At 39.6% G+C, this 20000-nt stretch overlaps 1 protein-coding gene across 2 annotated transcripts in view; it reads right to left on the minus strand.

Moving 5' to 3' along the window:
- LOC126473549 (methenyltetrahydrofolate synthase domain-containing protein) overlaps window positions 1–20000 on the minus strand; it is a 151961-nt gene that overhangs the window by 15961 nt on the left and 116000 nt on the right. The window lies entirely within an intron of this gene.

Here is a 20000-nt window from a genome sequence, read left to right on the forward strand (position 1 = left end):
GCAAGTACTGTATTTCCCTGTCTCAGTTTCTCTTTCACTGAATTTTTCAAATGACTACTAAACTGGTCTAGCACAAGAAGAGAACTCATCTTCAATACAGCACTTTTGCTTATCTCCCACACTCTGTTAATCCATAATTTCATACCAGCCTCATCCATCCAAACCTTGTCATGTACGTACTTGGAGGTATTTCAGATGGTTTTCGCACTGTTTTGTGCTCGAAAATGATCATTGGATTACATTTAATACCATCAGCAAAACATGAAAGAACAACATTATAGTGCATTTTTTCATGTCCACTTGTTTTTATTATTACAGTTTTAGCGCCTTTCATGGCAACAATTGTGTTACTCAGCGCATCAGATGTCAGAGGAGTTTCATCAACATTTGCTATCTGGCTTAGTTCCACACTGGTTTTCCTTCAATGTTCAACAAATAAAGTGATGGCAAGATAATATTTTCTCTTCATACTCTTGTGGCATCTCCTGAGATATTTCACTTCTGGTTTGCATGATAAGTCCGTGACACTTCATAAGCCTGCAGCACCAATCAACTGCACCCTTAAAGTCTGTAAAGTTCCGCTGTAGCACTTGCTAATGAGCATGTATTTGAATCATTTTTGTACTAATTCTAACGCCATTTTGATAGTGTCCTCAAATACGTCTCCAAACATCATCTTTTAGTTTCAATCATTTTGCATTCCGTTCTCTATTTGCACATTTAGTCTTCCTCATTTTTTTCAGTTCTTCTTTACTAACCCACTATTTGTGAATGGCTTATTCTGTTGGCAGAGGGCCAAACTGCTCATCTATCCTGTTTCCATGTTCTTCTGCATTTGCTATTACTTTCAATTTGTAGCCCGCATCACATGAATACCATTTTTTAAAATTTTTTTTCATTAAAAAACTAGCTACTAAAAAAAATATTGTACTGTTACTGATAACACAAATCACTTTCACTTCAAGTCCACTCTGGCATCGTAGACTGCAAATGGGTTAAAAAGTGTTCTGAGTTCGTGATTTGGGGGGGGGGGGGGGGAGGGGGGGGGGAGACAACGTTAGGAAGCTTGTGAATCCCAGCAACTCAAATGCCGTATCAGTGCACAGCTGCTACTAGTTGAATCCAATGTTGCCAGATAGAGACATGTTTCCTGCGGCATCGAATACATGGCAATTTTTAAGGCAGGACATTTTTACATTAATTTTGAGTATAAGATGCGCCTGAATTTTGAAGGCAATTTTTCAAAGAAAAAAGTGTCTCTTACAGCCCGTAAAATACAGTATTGTTTTTATTATTGTTATTCAGACTGTGGCGAAACAAGTGCTGTATCTTTTGTGTGATACAGAGGCAAGCGAGTGTATCGGGACTTACCCCAGTTCACTGCCACTAGCGCCATGTCGTCATAATGCGCCTGTGCAAAACATACAAGTATTGCACAAAATTTAAGAATGAAATTAAAAATTAAAGTTGCTTTTCCAAACTTTGTCAAATATGCTTCAGTATATTAATGTTTAAACTAGAAAATCTCAGAGTGAACAGATGAATAACTTTCCCTAAATACATCATTTTAAGAAAAAATAAGTAGCACTAAATAATAAAGTTAGAAAGCCAAAAATTGGTCAGAATGTGCAAATGTATGTCAAAATCATCTGTTACAGGTTTCAACTTGATCAGAACAAAATTTTAGTCAGAATCCAGATTTTTTTCGAAAAATAAGTGGCGCTAAGTAACAAAGCAAGAAAACCAAAAATTCATATGAAGCCTCAGTTCGATATAAAAATCTTAATTATGTGACTCCATTAAACTACCTCTAATAGTTTTTGAGTAATTTACTGAAAACTAAATTTGGGGCAAAAATGTCCTAATTTGTAATACGAGGGCAGTTCAATAAGTAATGCAACACATTTTTTTTCTGAAACAGGGGTTGTTTTATTCAGCATTGAAATACACCAGATAACTCCCCAATCTTTTAGCTACACAACACTATTTTTCAACGTAATCTCCATTCAATGCTACGGCCTTACGCCACCTTGAAATGAGGGCCTGTATGTCTGCACGGTACCATTCCACTGGTCGATGTCGGAGCCAACGTTGTACAGCATCAATAACTTCTTCATCATCCGCGAAGTGCCTCCCACGGATTGCGTCCTTCATTGGGCCAAACATATGGAAATCTGACGGTGCGAGATCGGGGCTGTAGGGTGCATGAGGAAGAACAGTCCACTGAAGTTTTGTGAGCTCCTCTCTGGTGCGAAGACTTGTGTGAGGTCTTGCGTTGTCATGAAGAAGGAGAAGTTCGTTCAGATTTTTGTGCCTACGAACACGCTGAAGTCGTTTCTTCAATTTCTGAAGAGTAGCACAATACACTTCAGAGTTGATCGTTTGACCATGGGGAAGGACATCGAACAGAATAACCCCTTCAGCGTCCCAGAAGACTGTAACCATGACTTTACCGGCTGAGGGTATGGCTTTAAACTTTTTCTTGGTAGGGGAGTGGGTGTGGCGCCACTCCATTGATTGCTGTTTTGTTTCAGGTTCGAAGTGATGAACCCATGTTTCATCGCCAGTAACAATCTTTGACAAGAAATTGTCACCCTCAGCCACATGACGAGCAAGCAATTCTGCACAGATGGTTCTCCTTTGCTCTTTATGGTGTTCGGTTAGACAACGAGGGACCCAGTGGGAACAAACCTTTGAATATCCCAACTGGTGAACAATTGTGACAGCACTACCAACAGAGATGTCAAGTTGAGCACTGAGTTGTTTGATGGTGATCCATCGATCATCTCAAACGAGTGTGTTCGCACGCTCCGCCATTGCAGGAGTCACAGCTGTGCATGGCCGCCCCGCACGCGGGAGATCAGACAGTCTTGCTTGACCTTGCGGCGATGATGACACACGCTTTGCCCAATGACTCACCGTGCTTTTGTCCACTGCCAGATCACCGTAGACATTCTGCAAGCGCCTATGAATATCTGAGATGCCCAGGTTTTCCGCCAAAAGAAACTCGATCACTGCCCGTTGTTTGCAACGCACATCCATTACAGACGCCATTTTAACAGCTCCGTACAGCGCTGCCACCTGTCGGAAGTCAATGAAACTATACGAGACGAAGCGGGAATGTTTGAAAATATTCCACAAGAAATTTCCGGTTTTTTCAACCAAAATTGGCCGAGAAAAAAATGTGTTGCATTACTTATTGAACTGCCCTCGTAGATTAAGTATCAGTTATGTTAATGCTAGAAAGTTATGACTACATCATGTGATCAAACCCATTAAATAATATAGCTACAACAAGTTTCAAGACTTATAGCAATAACAATCAACACAAGGTTTCTTAAAGTTGTAGTTCAGAGGTTATGTTCTACTGTCAGTTCTGTTCTAAAAATTCTAGACGGCAAAATTTAAAAGCAGGTGAGTTAAATCTTTTTATGTAATTATTCCTAACTTGCTTCCATTCATACAAAAATTACAAAGCTTCTAAATTAATACACAACAGTGTCATAAAATGTTGCGTGTCCGACGAAGCGGCTATTTAGAGGTTACTAACGGGGCATAGAGCGGATGACACTGGGTCTTCCCTTGGTTGTCTCCTGTGCCCATGTATAAATACGGCCTGAGAGGCAGTGACTTCAGATATGTTCAGCCTGAGCCAGAGAGGTGTGCATATCACTGCCGCTGCATGCTATGCTTTTTCGGCCTTCGAGAGCTTACGAAGGAGTTCTGTGCTGTGGCAGCTGCGAGAAGCAAATTGTCATGTGTTGTTTTAAGAATGCAAGCAAATTGTCATCTTCTGCACACCACAGCATGGGAAAGAAGAATGCGCAGAAGAAACCTGCTGCCACGAGTGGGCCTTCAGTTGTGCGACTCACTGAGTCTGCCGACCAAACCAAGAAGAACCGAGAAAATGAGTCACAGCCTGTCCCCCCTTTGTACGTTAAAGACAGAGGTGAGTGGACAGCACTGTTCGACTTAATGATGACCTGTGCCAAGATCTACGAGTCTGTCGACTTAGACTTGCTGATCTGTGTGCCGGCAGCAAACTTGGTTGATCACAGGGCAATCAAGAGCATTGTGGCTGCCCATATCGTTATCATGCCGCCAGTGCATGAGAAGGCGCTTTCCGCTGGATGAAAGAAGACGACTAAGGCACTCCTAAGGGGTCTGCCTTGGTGCTGTGACAAAGCAACGGTCCATGATGGGCTGCTGCGAGCCACGTTTGGTAACACAGCCACAAAGCTGCACAACTTGACCAACAAGAAGAGACTGCTGCTCTACGCCATGACTGTGCAAACAGCCAACGGCGAGGACAATAAGTTTCGTTTGTTGTAGCTGCTGGGCTTCCCTGTCTCGACAGAAGCTCTCCCATCTACCATGAAGCCCTAGTGCTTCAAGTGCCAGGGTGAGGGTCATGACACCAAGTATTGCAGCAATGCGGCGAGGTGCAGCAAGTGCTCCGGCGCACATGACAGCCACGCCTGTGACCCCAGCTGAAAAGTAATGCCGACATGTGCCCAGTGTGGCAGACTGCGCATCATCAGCTGACGTGGCTGCTTGGCTTTTTTCAAGCCACAGTTGTGCCGCAGATGGCGAAGCAGCCATGGTCATACTGACGCAGTGGAAAAGACAACAACGGGCACAAACCAGCCTGGCTCAGCAGAGGGACAGCGCAGAAGGAGCTCCCGTCGCCAGCTGCGGGGATGACTGCTCAGATGTGAATGGATGGGATGCAGCTCACGCCCTCGAGAAGATCAGTGGTGTGAACTTCAGCAGAGCCATGGAGGAAGCCACAGCAGATCTCAAAGTCATCACGGTGGCAGAGAGGGCTGTCTTTGCAGCCACCATGGCTGCAGAGAAGGATGAGGCCTTGAGGCAACTGCATGCAGTCCTTCCCTAAGGCCTACATTCAGCAGAAGGTGCTCAAAACCCAGCGAACACTGTTGCAACCACACAGAAGGGTGCATGGATGCCTGCCCACCGACTGCCCCAGCAGCGCTGCAGGGGAAGGGCGCCAAGAAGGCAGCTGCCACTCCAACAGCAATGACAGCGATGCCGAAAGCCATGGGGGCAACCTCTGCACAGGAAAGAGTAGCCAAAAAGGCAGCATATATTGCCCATGTGTGAGAGAATGGCCTGCAGCTCTCCGATCAATCTGCGGCACAGTACGCCGAGCAAGCAGAGTTGAGTTGGAGGAGCAGCTGTGGCAGAATTGTGGCATGCAAGTAACAGCAGACACCAATCAATAGCAAACTGCTGCTGTTCAGCACCAGCCTGATGATGCTGTGCGAAGTCACAAATGACATGGCGCAGCAGAGGGCTCAAGGCAACACACTGAGCTGCCAAATCAGACTCCTTTTATTATAACAACCTATGGCACTGACACGGTATCTGCTTACACAAGACATCTGCTACTGCTCTTCCTACCCAACCCAACTTTGCAGAGGCTTTTTTCCCCCTTCGTGCTTGCCTTGGCACTATCTTTCCTCTGCCCTTCAAACTGCTACACTTCACTCCACTTTCAAACCTATCTATCTCCAGACAAGAGCAAAAAAAAAAAAAAAAAATAAAATAAAATAAAAAAAAAAAAAAATCGTACGGTCCGTATCAGTCAAGCGCCAGCGTACGCACGATCTCGGGTGATGTAACAGCTAGGATGTAAAAAAACACAAGTTTTTGGTACAAACAGGAAGTGAAGTTGTGAGAATTGTACACCGTCCTGTATCACTTACAAGGGAACCTCCCCATTGCACCCCCTTCAGATTTAGTTATAAGTTGGCACAGTGGATAGACCTACAAAAACTGAACACAGATCAACTGAGAAAACAGGAGGAAGTTGTGTGGAACTGTGAAAAAAATAAGCAAAATATACAAACTGAGTAGTTCATGCGCAAGATAGGCAACATCAAGGATAGTGTGAGCTCAGGAGCGCCGTGGTCTCGTGGTTAGCGTGAGCAGCTGCGAAACAAGAGGTCCTTGGTTCAAGTCTTCCCTCGAGTGAAAAGTTTAATTTTTTATTTTCAGACAACTATTATCTGTTCATCCGTTTGAAGCTGCACAGATACACAGAGCAGTATTGTTTACGTGATCATATGTCAATTATCAAAGTTCAGGCACTCACACATAATCAACTTCGCTCTCCAAAATTCCAGGGCATGTTCAGATTTGCTTGGACATACACAGGATTTGACAGTCTACACATGGAAAAATTTGAAAATGTTAAAAACATATGTTTTGACAGAGCACAGGGAAAACTGTGCGACTGTGAAACTATTGCACTCATTTGTTGCAGTTTATGTGACAAACTCTTATGTTTTCATCACTTTTTTGGGAGTGAAAACCTAAATCGGGCAAGGCAGAAGAATCTTTTTACCCATTCGCCAAGTGTACAAGTTAGGTGAGTCGACAACATATTCCTGTCATGTGATGCACATGCCATCACCAGTGTCGTATAGAATACATCAGAAGGGTTTTCCTGTGGAGGAATCGGCTGACCTATGACCTTGCAATCAAATGTTTTCGGTTCCCATTGCAGAGGCACGTCCTTTCGTCTACTAATTGCACGTTTTTGCGGTGCGGTCGCAAAACACAGACACTAAACTTATTACAGTGAACAGAGACGTCAATGAACGAACAGGCAGATCATAACTTTGCGAAAATAAAGAAAGTAAACTTTTCATTCAAGGGAAGACTTGAACCAAGGACCTCTCGTTCCGCAGCTGCTCACGCTAACCACGGGACCATGGCGCTCCTGAGCTCACACTATCCTTGATGTTGCCTATCTTGCGCATGGACTACTCAGTTTGTATAATTTGCTTATTTTTTTTCATAGTTCCACGCAACTTCTTCCTGTTTTCTTGATTGATCAATGTTCAGTTTTTCAAGGCCTATCCACTGTGCCAACTTATAACTAATTCTGAAGGGGGTGCGATGGGGAGGTTCCCTTGTTAGATTTCATGGGAGTAACTGTTTGTGTGCCACCCACAATGTTAACAAAACAGTATGGCAAGTGGTGACTTTATTTTCCACTTTTGTGGTGAGCGATTAACTTTGATTATCAGAAGTCAGGGCGAAAGACCATTTAATGGGAGCTTACCATACACGTCACCTCTGAACTGTTCATAGTGCTGTTTATGATAAAGATATCATATTTATTATTATTATTATTATTATTATTATTATTGCTCTCATCATTAGGAATATTACTACGTTGTGCGTGTGAAAGTTTATCAAATATGTCTATCAATTAAAACTCAAAATCTGCATTTATAATCATAGTTCCTGATTCCACTGAGAATAGAAATATTTCTTTCAGTGGACTAGACAAGAGTGTGGACTTGCAGACTGGAAACTATGGTCAGTATGTTCTCCATCGCTTTCTGGCTGACCACAGAAATAGTTTTCAGGAGCTCATAGAAGACAGTGAACAATATTTCCTATTACTTATTTCTTATTATTAATCTCCTGCCCCACAAGACAGTCTCTTATCATTAACTAATTATTCACAGACCCATTTTCAGGAATGTTTCATCCAAGTTTTTTTCCAGCAACTATTACGCAAAAGAAATGTGCATGTGCCAAAGAGGCTTTTAAACCTTTGCAGTCCCTAATGCAGACACAAGACATCTCTGTGCACTCTTATTTAAATCACTGCCACCTGGCCACAAAACATGTTACACAGAAATGTGCAATTCTCTTTGTGGAAACAATGAGGCCACTGAACACCAGCCAGGATATACACTAAAAGAAAAAGTGCACTTTTGTCCAAATATATCTACATAAGCATTACAACACATATTTTTTTCATTTTCTGCTACTTTTGAAACACTCTTCATGGTGGTTAATCATAATTTCAGTCAATTGTTTACATATGAATTACTGTCATCATCTAAATCATCGTCATTCTTGTTTTCATTTAGAGATTCTGCTACAAGTTCTACAATCTCTTGCAAAGAGAGGACTGTATGTGAAGTACTAGCCACTTCACGCCCACTAACTTGAATATAATAACAACAAACTTTTTCTCAACACAACTGTTACAATTTGACACTGAGTTAACATAGGTATCTCTAGATGGCAGTATTACGCAGCACTGATACCTAGTACAACCAGTTTCGGGACTGGAGCAAGTGAGAGCTACAAAGAATTGTGCATGTGAGACCTACAAAGAATTGTGTTGAATGAGGCTTGGCATCGGAGTGAAAAAAGTGCATTTATTTATGTGTTTTGAATAATTTTTTGGCATTTAACTAATACGCAAGGTGTTGGCAACACACAAGTTCAGCAATAAACTGTCTGAAGGATAACATGAAACACTATGCATTGTGACATTTTGCAACCAAAACTCAGCATATACAGCTTCTGACACAGAGCTTTTGTAGAAATATAATTTTATTGTCCTCATAAAACCAGTGGAGCCAGCCACTTAAAATACTTACCACTGAAGATAGGTGATAATGTCTCTTGTCGCACCAGGGTCTTGTACAGAAACTTGATGCTGTAATCTTCACAGCCTCTTACACTAATGCATGAAAACTAATTTGCTTTGTTTATTTTTGGTATATTATTATTATACTCTATGGTATCATATTTTGAGACAACTCTGTGCATTCACAAAGAATGAGAAACAGCCAGAATGACCTCTGGCATGAGTTTGTGAATCTTGTGCAGCAGCTCAGAATTCTAACTCTGTCTTTCCTCGTGAGGCTTGTGGTTATCAATATGAAGTCATTCAAAATGAAATGCCAACTGCCACATTCAGTCAGTGAAGATCAGACAGGAAAACAATTTGCACTTACATAACACTTCTTTAACAATTTTACAAATAAATGTGCATTATTTTGAAAGTTTCCTTTTCAATATACTTCCAGTTAAGAGCAATAAATCTAAGATTTTAAAATCTTAGTTTGAAAGGTTTCCCTGTGGGACGCTCCTCTTCCTCTATGCACGATTTCCTTAAAGTGATTTAAAATCTTGTTTTGCCAGACTTTGTTAATTTTACAAGCTGTAGTAAATCTTTTACACAGTGTTTTATTTTGGTTTTTAAAGGTGCATATAAACTTTTTGTGAATTATATAATCCTTCCATACTTCTCCCTTCTACCCTTTGCCTCCCCACCCCCACCCCCTCCCAATGCTGCACCTTGCAGCCCCTGTCCTGTCACCACCACAACCCTGCACAGTCCCACAAGCAGCACAGCAGTAGCATCCCTCCCCCCCCCCCCCCAACTGTCCCCCTCACACCTCTTTTCTGTACCCCCAGAAGCTGGAGACGACAGTGTCCATGCGTATATGTTTAGTTTGCCTATGCCTGATGAATTATTTAATGTGATAGCTAATAATATCTAACAATCTTCTGCAATGTGCCTGTCTGCCACACAATGCCTCTTCTGTGTGGTGAGTGGCAATTATTCTTTCCATATTGTTGTTATGAGACCCAATTGCAGACTATTAAACAGTATGGCTTGTCCTGTAGAATTATGCACTTCATAAAACACAAACACGTAGTATCCTCTGATTACAGTGTCAGTGAGTCATAATTGCAATCAGTAAACTCATAAAATATCTCAGAGTCACAATTTTTGGTAACATTAAATGGAATGATTGCAGAAGCTCTATCACAGACAAAGCAACTGGAAAAATACAGCCAGTATACAAAAGAAACTGCTTACAAAATACTTGTGACACATTCTAAAATATTGTTCAAGTGTGTTGGACCAATTACAAATAGGACTAACAGCTGATATTTAACATGTAAAAATAAATGTTTCCAGGTTTATAGCAAAAGAAAGTGAACCCAGTTTCTGAGGTTGGAAGGCATTTCACAGTTATCTATTAGAAACTTTCTACAGGATGTACGTACAGTGCTTCATTGTAAAGAAATGTATGTAGGTGGGTTGGGGCATATAACCAGAGATCATTAAATTCTGGAAGTACAAAACAGATTAATGTCAATTATAGTACAGTCAACGACGAAAAAAAATCGTGCAGTCACAAATTATAGTACAGTTGTAGAAGGGAGTGCATGATGAACATACTAAAAATCCTAATGTGTGTGTGCATGTGCGTGTGTGTGTGTGTGTGTGTGTGTGTGTGTGTGTGGGGGGGGGGGGGGGAGGCTATATGGCCACCTTTTTTTTTTTTTAATTGAAAACTAAAGCTTCTAGAAAAAATGTTTCCCAGTATAAAACTAAGTTACATTAAATTTCCTACAGAAAAAATTTTGTTCAGTTTTCTCTCTGACTAATAATTTCCACCTTTTAGGAGACTGAAAAATTACAGCTTATTAAAAACAGTGTTTTAATGGCAAAATTTATGCATTTGTTTATTTGTCTGTTTGCTGTCCATATAAAAAACAGTTTTTGGACATTGTCACAGATTTTAGTTCACAGACACAAAGGTTTAGTTAAAAAACATAAGTGCACACATTGATACAAGTATAGTAATCACACCTGAGAAACAAGAATTAACTGATGAAATTGTCAATACTGTCTTTCAGAAAATTACTAAGTGGTTCCTTGTAAACGGGCTCTCACTGAATTTTGATAAGACACAGTACATACATTTCCGTACAGTGAATGGTATGACACCATTAATAAGTATAGACCTTAATCAGAAGCATATAGCTAAGGTAGAATATTCCAAATTTTTAGGTATGTCCATTGATGAGAGATTAAATTGGAAGAAACACATTGATGATCTGCTGAAACGTTTGAGTTCAGCTACTTATGCAATAAGGGTCATTGCAAATTTTGGTGATAAACATCTTAGTAAATTAGCTTACTACGCCTATTTTCACTCATTGCTTTCATATGGCATCATATTTTGGGGTAATTCATCACTGAGGAATAAAGTATTTATTGCACAAAAGCGTGTAATCAGAATAATAGCTGGAGTCCACCCAAGATCATCCTGCAGACATTTATTTAAGGATCTAGGGATATTCACAGTAGCTTCTCAGTATATATACTCTCTTATGAAATTTGTTATTAACAACCAAACCCAATTCAAAAGTAATAGCAGTGTGCATAACTACAATACTAGGAGAAAGGACAATCTTCACTATTCAAGATTAAATCTAACTTTGGCACAGAAAGGGGTGAATTATACTGGCACTAAAGTCTTTGGTCACTTACCAAATAGTATCAAAAGTCTGACAGATAACCAACAAGTATTTAAGAAGAAATTAAAAGAATTTCTGAATGACAACTCCTCCTACTCCATAGAGGAATTTTTATATATAAATTAAGAAAAAAAAGAAAAAAAACAATAAAAAAATTTAAAAAAAATAAAAATAAAAAATAAAGAAAAACAAAAAAAAAACACAAAAAATAAAGTTGTTATATTAACTTAAGTATGTTGTTAAATTAACCTAATTATGTCATGTATTGGAAAATTCGACTCATTCCACATCATTACGAAATATCGTATTCATGATCCATGGAACTAGTATTAATCTAATCTAATCTAATCTGATATAAATAGTGAAGATAAGAAATTATCATTTTTTGTGCATAAACAAACTTATGCTATATGCACTGTTTTTACTCTAAAGAGTATGTAATAGTCTTTCATGTTCTCTCTCAGTTCAATGACTTCTGGAGGGTAATTCTCAGCTTTGTGATTAACAGATTTGTTTACTTGTTTTACTAAAGGATATGTTTCATATAAAGTTTTATTGAATAATTTATAGAAATTTTCCCATTTATCATTCATGCTTGTTGCATTGGAAATTGGTTCCCATTTTTTATTGCCTAGTGTCTTTTAAGTTTATTATAATTAAATTTTCTTTAATACATAACCGTATCACTTTTAGTTTGAGAATGTGGTCAATGCATGTTTGTGTTTCTACAGTAATTCTTGTAGGTTCTGAGTTTATGTGATAATAGCTGTAACACTGAAGTAAATCAACACAATGCAAATAATTATTGCTTTTATTTAAAGGTCTATGTTGATGTCTACAATGAACAGCACATGTTTTTTATATGTTGATTTCTTCTCCAGCAGGTCCTCCACACAACTGATGAGGGAACCTCCCCATCGCACCCCCCTCAGATTTAGTTATAAGTTGGCACAGTGGATAGGCCTTGAAAAACTGAACACACATCAATCCAGAAAACAGGAAGAAGTTGTGTGGAACTATGAAAAAATAAGCAAAATATACAAAAAGAGTAGTCCATGTGCAACATAGGCAACATCCAGAAGAGCGTAGGCATAGTAGTGCCGTGGTCTCGTGGTTAGCGTGAGCAGCTTCGGAGCGAGAGGTCCTTGGTTCAAGTCTCCCTAGAGTGAAAAATTTTATTTCTTTATTTTCGCAAAGTTATGATCTGTCCGTTCGTTCATTGACGTCACTGTTCACTGTAATAAGTTTAGTGTCTGTGTTTTGCGACCGCACCTCAAAACCGTGCGATTAGTAGACGAAAGGATGTGCCTCTCCAATGGGAACCGAAAACATTTGATCGCAAGGTCATAGGTCAACCGATTCCTCCACAGAAAAACACGTCTGATATATTGTATACGACACTGGTGACGGCATGTGTGTCACATGACAGGAATTTGTTGTCGACCCACCCAACTTGTACACTTGGCGAATGGGTAAAAAGATTCTTCTACCTTGTCCGATTTAGGTTTTCTTGTGGATGTGATAATCACTCCCAAAACACTGATGAAAACATAATAGTTTGTCACATAAACTGAAAATAAAAAATTAAACTTTTCACTCGAGGGAAGACTTGAACCAAGGACCTCTCGTTCTGCAGCTACTCACGCTAACCACGGGACCACGACGCTCCTGTCTTTGTCTTATCCTTGATGTTGCTTATCTTGCACATGGACTACTCAGTTTATAGATTTTGCTCATTTTTTCATAGTTCCACACAACTTCTTCCTGTTTTCTCGATTGATGTGTGTTCAGTTCTTCAAGGCCTATCCACTGTGCCAACTTATAACTAAATCTGAGGGGGGTGCGATGGGGAGGTTCCCTTGTGAGAAGTTCTTCAATGCTGCTTCCAAGTGACTTACATGGAGCTGCTATAATCAGCCTATTGTTCCCTAGTTTTAAATTTATTGCTGCAACCTCAAATACTATTTCTTTACTCCAATCATCAATCCATTTGACTTTTTGATGTGCTATATCATTTCTGCTATAAATGCCTACCCCTCCACCTTTATGTGTCCTTCTACAGTACAAGTTTATAAGTTCATAATATCTTAGCCTCTATCCATATGCTTCCTCTTCCTTGCAACCTAAATCACTCACTTTTAAGAAACGTGATTTTGATTCATTTAGATATATGCCCAAGTGTTCTGTTTTATTCATTATGTTACTGAACATTCTGGTATGTAAGGATTAAATTGCTACGTTTTACTCCAAAAAAGCATCCCTATCACCTTTATGATTGATAATTTTGTTTACGTCATCTTTCTCTGCAATAATTTTGCTTATTTTCTCACATAAAAGTTTCTTGCCTTCGAAATTTAGATGATCCCATGCTTGGTATGTAGGCATTTGTCCATTTTACCTACATACGCTATTCTATGTTTTCCACACAAAGCACACATATGCTTGATTCTGATGTTCATTTTTTGTATCTCCTTGTGGAAGATGAATTGTATATTAGGTCATGCCTGTGAGGTAACATTATAACTATTGTGTTCCAAGATTTGTTAGCTTCTAAGAACTTTTTGAGGATTGCTATGCAGCTTTGTGCCTCATTTCTTGCAATGTTGTTGGCACCAGATATGCACACGACATATTCATTTTCATCTTTCCTTTTTTCCTGTAGGTCAACATTGGCAGCATTTTTCATACTTGCACACTGTTTTACTATTCCCATTGCTTGGAAATCTTTGTTATTGTCTTGTAAAATACTCACCAGGTTTCTGGCATGGTTGTCTCTTAAGAAAAGAACATTGTGTCTTTTTTGCAACTGATTCTTGATTCTATTGTCACTGAGTCTCATTGTTGTTTTGTTTGCTCCACTGCTGCGTTGTTTACGAGCTTCGTTGCCATCACACTTCACACTTTCATGTTTATCATTAACACTTGTTTCAGTAGTAGTTACAGTCCACTTATTTGGAAGAGTTTGACTATCATCCGTAAATTACGCATTTTCATTTTCATAGCAATAACCTTTCACAACACTTTTTATATGTTAGCTTTTTCACATTTATATTTGGAACAGTATGGCTACCATGCAAAAGTATGTGCAATTTTAATGAAGGCTCACACACTGAGATGTAGGGTTTTTTCACATCACTCAGTAGAACGTTAATTGTTGGTTGAAGACTACTTACAGGATCACTTAACTTTCTGATTTGATCACTATAATTCATGCACTCACTGCTTTTACCAGTATAATTTTCACTTTATTTTGCATGAAAATGATGTGTGTCTATATAAGCTGCCATCCTGACCTGTCTGCAACACACCTTATGAATCACGGGCGACATAGTGCCCCGACATTCCTAGGGTTGTTCATTTTCCACGAAGTGTGTTAACACTACATGGAATACAGATGTGAATTCCTAATAATAGTAATGTAAGAAGCTCATATGGACAGATTCTATGTAGATCTCTGCTCATTGCTCTACACTGCTAGAGGGGAAACTGATCCTTAGTCATTCTGTATAGCAGTTATAGCATTCTTCCAGAAAATGTGACTTCCCCCATCATGTGCACTGATCACTTTTCAGTTTACAGACAGACTATACCTCCCCAGTATTTCCTGTCCTGTTCTCTTATTTAAGTAGGCAAAATAGCTGCACCAAGCTCTTGTCTATATAGTGCAGTTATTTTCAGTTTATTAAGTGAGCTATTATGCAAAAAAAATCAACAGTTGGAGCTGTGAAACTGTTTAAGAGCCTGTCCCAAGTGTAACATTCTGACAATATGTATTCGACAATGTCAATCTCACTGCCTCCACTGTCAATGGCTTTAACAGTCTTCACAGCACGAGGAGTATCAAATACGTCATCCCAACCTCATCTCTTCCAACACCTGAAGAGCCTCAGAGGCTAAATTGGCTCCCCCTGTAACAGGAGTACGCCACCCATGCATTATGGAACTTCAGCTGTTTCATCATATGTCAGTCAATGCATTACAGAACACTTGAACATTCGATTAGCCATATTCATGCCCACCTTGCAAGGTAGAGGTGTCGTAAGTGGTTCCACTCAGTCTCTCAGTGCAGCTCACTCTACTAATGTCGGCAATTCCTAAATGATAGAGATTTGCGCAGTCTACCAGTACCTCACTTTATGGTGAGAGAAGTTCAGTAACTTCAGGGCCATTCATTAATTCACTACAAAATAACAACAACACAGTTAAATGGCTTTACAATATGACACCAATGATAGACAGCAGCAAGGTATCTCATTTACCAATCCAGTCCCTTCCCCACAAGCATTACAAACATTATGTAGGTAGCTGGCATCACACTTACAAATTAAACACTTCTCAGACATTGTTTGTAGGAATGTAATTTACATACGTGCTCAGTTAACACATGAAAAGAAGTAATCCTTAATAAACTCATAAAAACTCCTCTATGTAAAAAAAAAAAGAGCTGAGTGAAGTTACTTTGTTTACTCACATAAGAGAACAGGACAGGAAATGCTTGGGAGATATAATCTGTAAACTAAAAAGTGAACAGCACTTGTGGTGGTGGGAAAGACAAATTTCTCAGAACGCTACAGCTGCCACACAGGATGACTAAGAATCTGTTTCCCATCTAGCAGCATAGAACAGTGAGCAGAGATTTGCATTAATACTATTAGTAACTCATCTCTGTATTCCATGCAGTGCTAAAACAATTCATGGAAAATAAACATCCCTGGGAATGTCGGGACACTATATTGCCTGTGATTCATAAGATGTGCTGCAGAAAGGTCAGTACAGCTCTGTGAAACACCTGTGGGTTTTGAGTTGTTCAATAAAAATGTTAAAAAGTGACCTTTAAAGGGTCTTCCCCCCCCCCCCCCTCCCTCTCCTTGCCCAACATGCAAACACCCCATTGACCAGGATTGGTAGTAAGTTGTTCTTTGCAACACATCCTACAACTGTACATAACTTTGTGACTACCCGAATTTTTTCCCCTATTTAACCTTTTCTGGTCTTCAGTGACTGGGCTATGATACTGGATGGTAGTTTTGTGGATCACTTCTGTTACACTTCTTGTAGATACGTATGACCTGTGGATGCTGTTCAACCCCGGGGTCCTATTCAGTTTCAGCAAATTTCAGCTCAGTCCACCGACATTAACATCCATAAAATTACCAAAGAAGCAGCAACCCGTCGAAAGATCATGTTTTCTTTATTTAATTTTGCATATCGATTTCGACTGATTAACAGCCATCATCAGTGCTTTCAACATGTATGTTCCTTGAGTAATAACACTGTCTTAAACAGACGTCAAACTCCACTCTATATACTCCTTCCACCTTTCTGCTTTCCCTTCTTTGCTTAGAACTGGGTTTCCATCAAAGCTCTTGATATTCATACAAGTGGTTCTCTTTTCTCCAAAGGTCTCTTTAATTTTCCTGTAGGCAGTATCTATCTTACCCCTAGTGAGATAAGCCTCTACATCCTTACATTTGTCCTCTAGCCATCCCTGCTTAGCCATTTTGCACTGCCTGTCGATATCATTTTTCAGACATTTGTATTCCTTTTTGCCTCCTTCATTTACTGCATTTTTATATTTTCTCCTTTCATCAATTAAATTCAGTATCTCTTCTGTTACCCAAGGGTTTCTAGTATCCCTCGTATTTTTACCTATTTGATCCTCTGCTGTCTTCACTATTTAATCCCTCAAAGCTACCCATTCTTCTTCTACTGTATTTCTTTCCCCCATTCCTGTCAATTGTTCCCTTATGCTCTCCCTGAAACTCTTTCAGTATATCCAGGTCCCATCTCCTTACATTCCCACCTTTTTGCAATTTCTTCAGTTTTAATCTACAGTTCATAACCAATAGATTGTGGTCAGAGTCCACATCTGCCCCTGGAAATGTCTTACAATTTAAAACCTGCTTCCTAAATCTCTGTCTTACCATTATATAATTGATCTGAAACCTTCTAGTATCTCCAGGCTTCTTCCATGTATACAATCTTCTTTCATGATTCTTAAACCAAGTGTTAGCTATGATTAAGTTACACTCTGCGCAAAATTCTACCAGGCGGCTTCCTCTTTCATTTCTTAGCCCCAATCCATATTCACCTACTACATTTCCTTCTCTCTCTTTCCTACTGTCGAATTCCAGTCACCCATGACTATTAAATTTTCGTCACCCTTCACTACCTGAATAATTTCTTTTATCTCATCATACATTTCATCAATTTCTTCATCATCTGCAGAGCTAGTTGGCATATAAACTTGTAGTACTGTAGTAGGCGTGGGCTTCGTGTCTATCTTGGCCACAATAATGCGTTCACTATACTGTTTGTAGTAGCTTACCCGTACTCCTATTTTTTTATTCATTATTAAACCTACTCCTGCATTACCCCTATTTGATTTTGCATTTATAACCCTGTATTCACCTGACCAAAAGTCTTGTCCCTCCTGCCACCGAACTTCACTAATTCCCACTATATCTAACTTTAACCTATCCATTTCCCTTTTTAAATTTTCTAACCTACCTGCCCGATTAAGGGATCTGACATTCCAAGCTCCGATCCGTAGAATGCCAGTTTTCTTTCTCTTGATAACAACGTCCACTTGAGTAGTCCCCACCCGGAGATCTGAATGGGGGACTATTTTACCTCCGGAATATTTTACCCAAGAGGACGCCATCATCATTTAATCATAAAGTAAAGCTGCATGCCCTCGGGAAAAATTACGGCTGTAGTTTCCCCTTGCTTTCAGCCGTTTGCAGTACCAGAACAGCAAGGCAATTTTGGTTAGCGTTACAAGGCCAGATCAGTCAATCATCCAGACTGTTGCCCCTACAACTACTGAAAAGGTTGCTGCCCCTCTTCAAGAACCACACATTTATCTGGCCTCTCAACAGATACCCCTCCGTTGTGGTTGCACCTACGGTATGGCTATCTGTATTGTTGAGGCATGCAAGCCTCCCCACCAACGGCAAGGTCCATCGTTCATGGGGGGAGGACAGACCATTTATAAAATTGTAATGATGTATTATTGTTGAATGTTCCTCCGAAGATGACTAAATGATTGGGGAAGATCAATGACATTTAGGTGTGAACCGTGTGGTTGCTAGAAGGAACAAACAATCTTCATCTACATATATACTCTGCAAACCACCATGAGGTGCATGGCAGAGGGTACATCCCATTGTGCCAGTTATTAGGGTTTCTTTGTGTTCCATTCAAGTATGGAGCACAGGAATAATGATTGACTAAATGCCTCTGTGGGTGCAGTAATTACTCTAATCTTATCCTCACAATCCCTATGTGAGCAACACATAGGGGGCTGTAGTATATTCCTAGAGTAATCACTTAAAGCAGGTTTTTGAAACTTTGTCAACAGGCTTTCTTCAAGCAGTTTATGTCTATCTTCAAGAGACATCCAGTTCAGTTCAGTTCATTATCTCTGTGACACTCTCCCATGGATTAAACAAACTTGGGACCATTTGTGTTGCTCTTCTCTGTATACATTCAATAACCCCTGTTGGTCCTACCTGGTATGGATCTCACACGCTTGAGCGATATTCTAGATCTGATCGCAAAAGTGATCAGTCTATTTGTAGATTGATTGCATTTCCCCAGTGTTCTACCAATAAACCAAAGCCTACCACCTGCTTTACCCACAACTGAACCTATGTGATCATTCCATTTCATATCTGTACAAAGTGTTACACCCAGGTATTTGTATGAGTGGCCAATTCCAACAGTGATTCATTGATATAGGATACTATGGCTTTTCGTTTTGTGAAATGCAAAATTTTACATTTCTGGACATTTAAAGCAAGATGCAAATCTCTGTGCCACTTTAAATCTTATCAAGATCTGCCTGAATATTTATGCAGCTTCTTTCAGCTAGTACTTCATTACAGATAACTGCATCACCTGCAAAAAGCCTAATTTTACTATTAATATCATCTGCAAGGTCACTAATATGCAATTTGAATAGCAAGGGTCATAGCACACTTCCCTGGTGCACACCCAAATTTACTTCTACATCTGACGATGATTTTTCATCCTAGATAACATGCTGCATCCTCCCTGCCAAAAGGTCCTCAATGCATTCACAAATTTCACTTGATAGCTTATATGACCATAGTTTTTACAATAAGCATAGGTGTGGTACTGAGTCAAACACTTTTCGGAAATCAAGAAATACACCATCTACCTGATTGCCTTGATCCAAAGCTTTAAGTAAGTCATGTGGGAAAAGTGTGAGTTGGGTTCCACGTGATTGATGCTTTTGAAATCCATGCTATTTGCACTGAGGGGGTCATTCTGTTTGAGATACCTCATTATGTTTGAGCTCAGAATATGTTCTAAGGTTCTACAACAAATCAATGTCAAGGATACTGGACTACCCTTCTTGTAGATGGGTGTGACCTGTGCCTTTTTCCAAGAACTGGACATGGTCTTTTGTTCAAGGAATATGATAGATTATAATTAAAAGAGGGTCTAACTCAGGCGCAAATTCAGTACAGAATCTTGACATGGAGTTTTGTTCAATTTTACTGATTTCAGTTGTTTCTCAACACTACTGACACTAATACTTGTTTTGTTCATCCTTCCAGTGGCACAAGGATTAATTTGGTGGAATTCTCCTGGATTTTCTTTTGTAAAGGAACATTTGAAAATGGAGCTAAGCATTTCAGATTTTGGTCGTCTACCGTCAATCTCATTTCCTGTCTCACACACTAGGGACTGGACACTAACTTTGGCGCCACTAACAGTCTTTACATACTTTACAACATGTTCATGCCTAACCTTCATACTGAGCCTTGAGCAAATGATCTCCCATGCAGCTTTAGTTTAGTAAATGCAACAGTGCTTATAGTCAACTATCACAAAAGAAACCAGAAAGGACT

The sequence above is a fragment of the Schistocerca serialis genome, chromosome 4 (assembly GCF_023864345.2).
Source record: "Schistocerca serialis cubense isolate TAMUIC-IGC-003099 chromosome 4, iqSchSeri2.2, whole genome shotgun sequence".
Lineage (NCBI taxonomy): Eukaryota > Metazoa > Arthropoda > Insecta > Orthoptera > Acrididae > Schistocerca > Schistocerca serialis.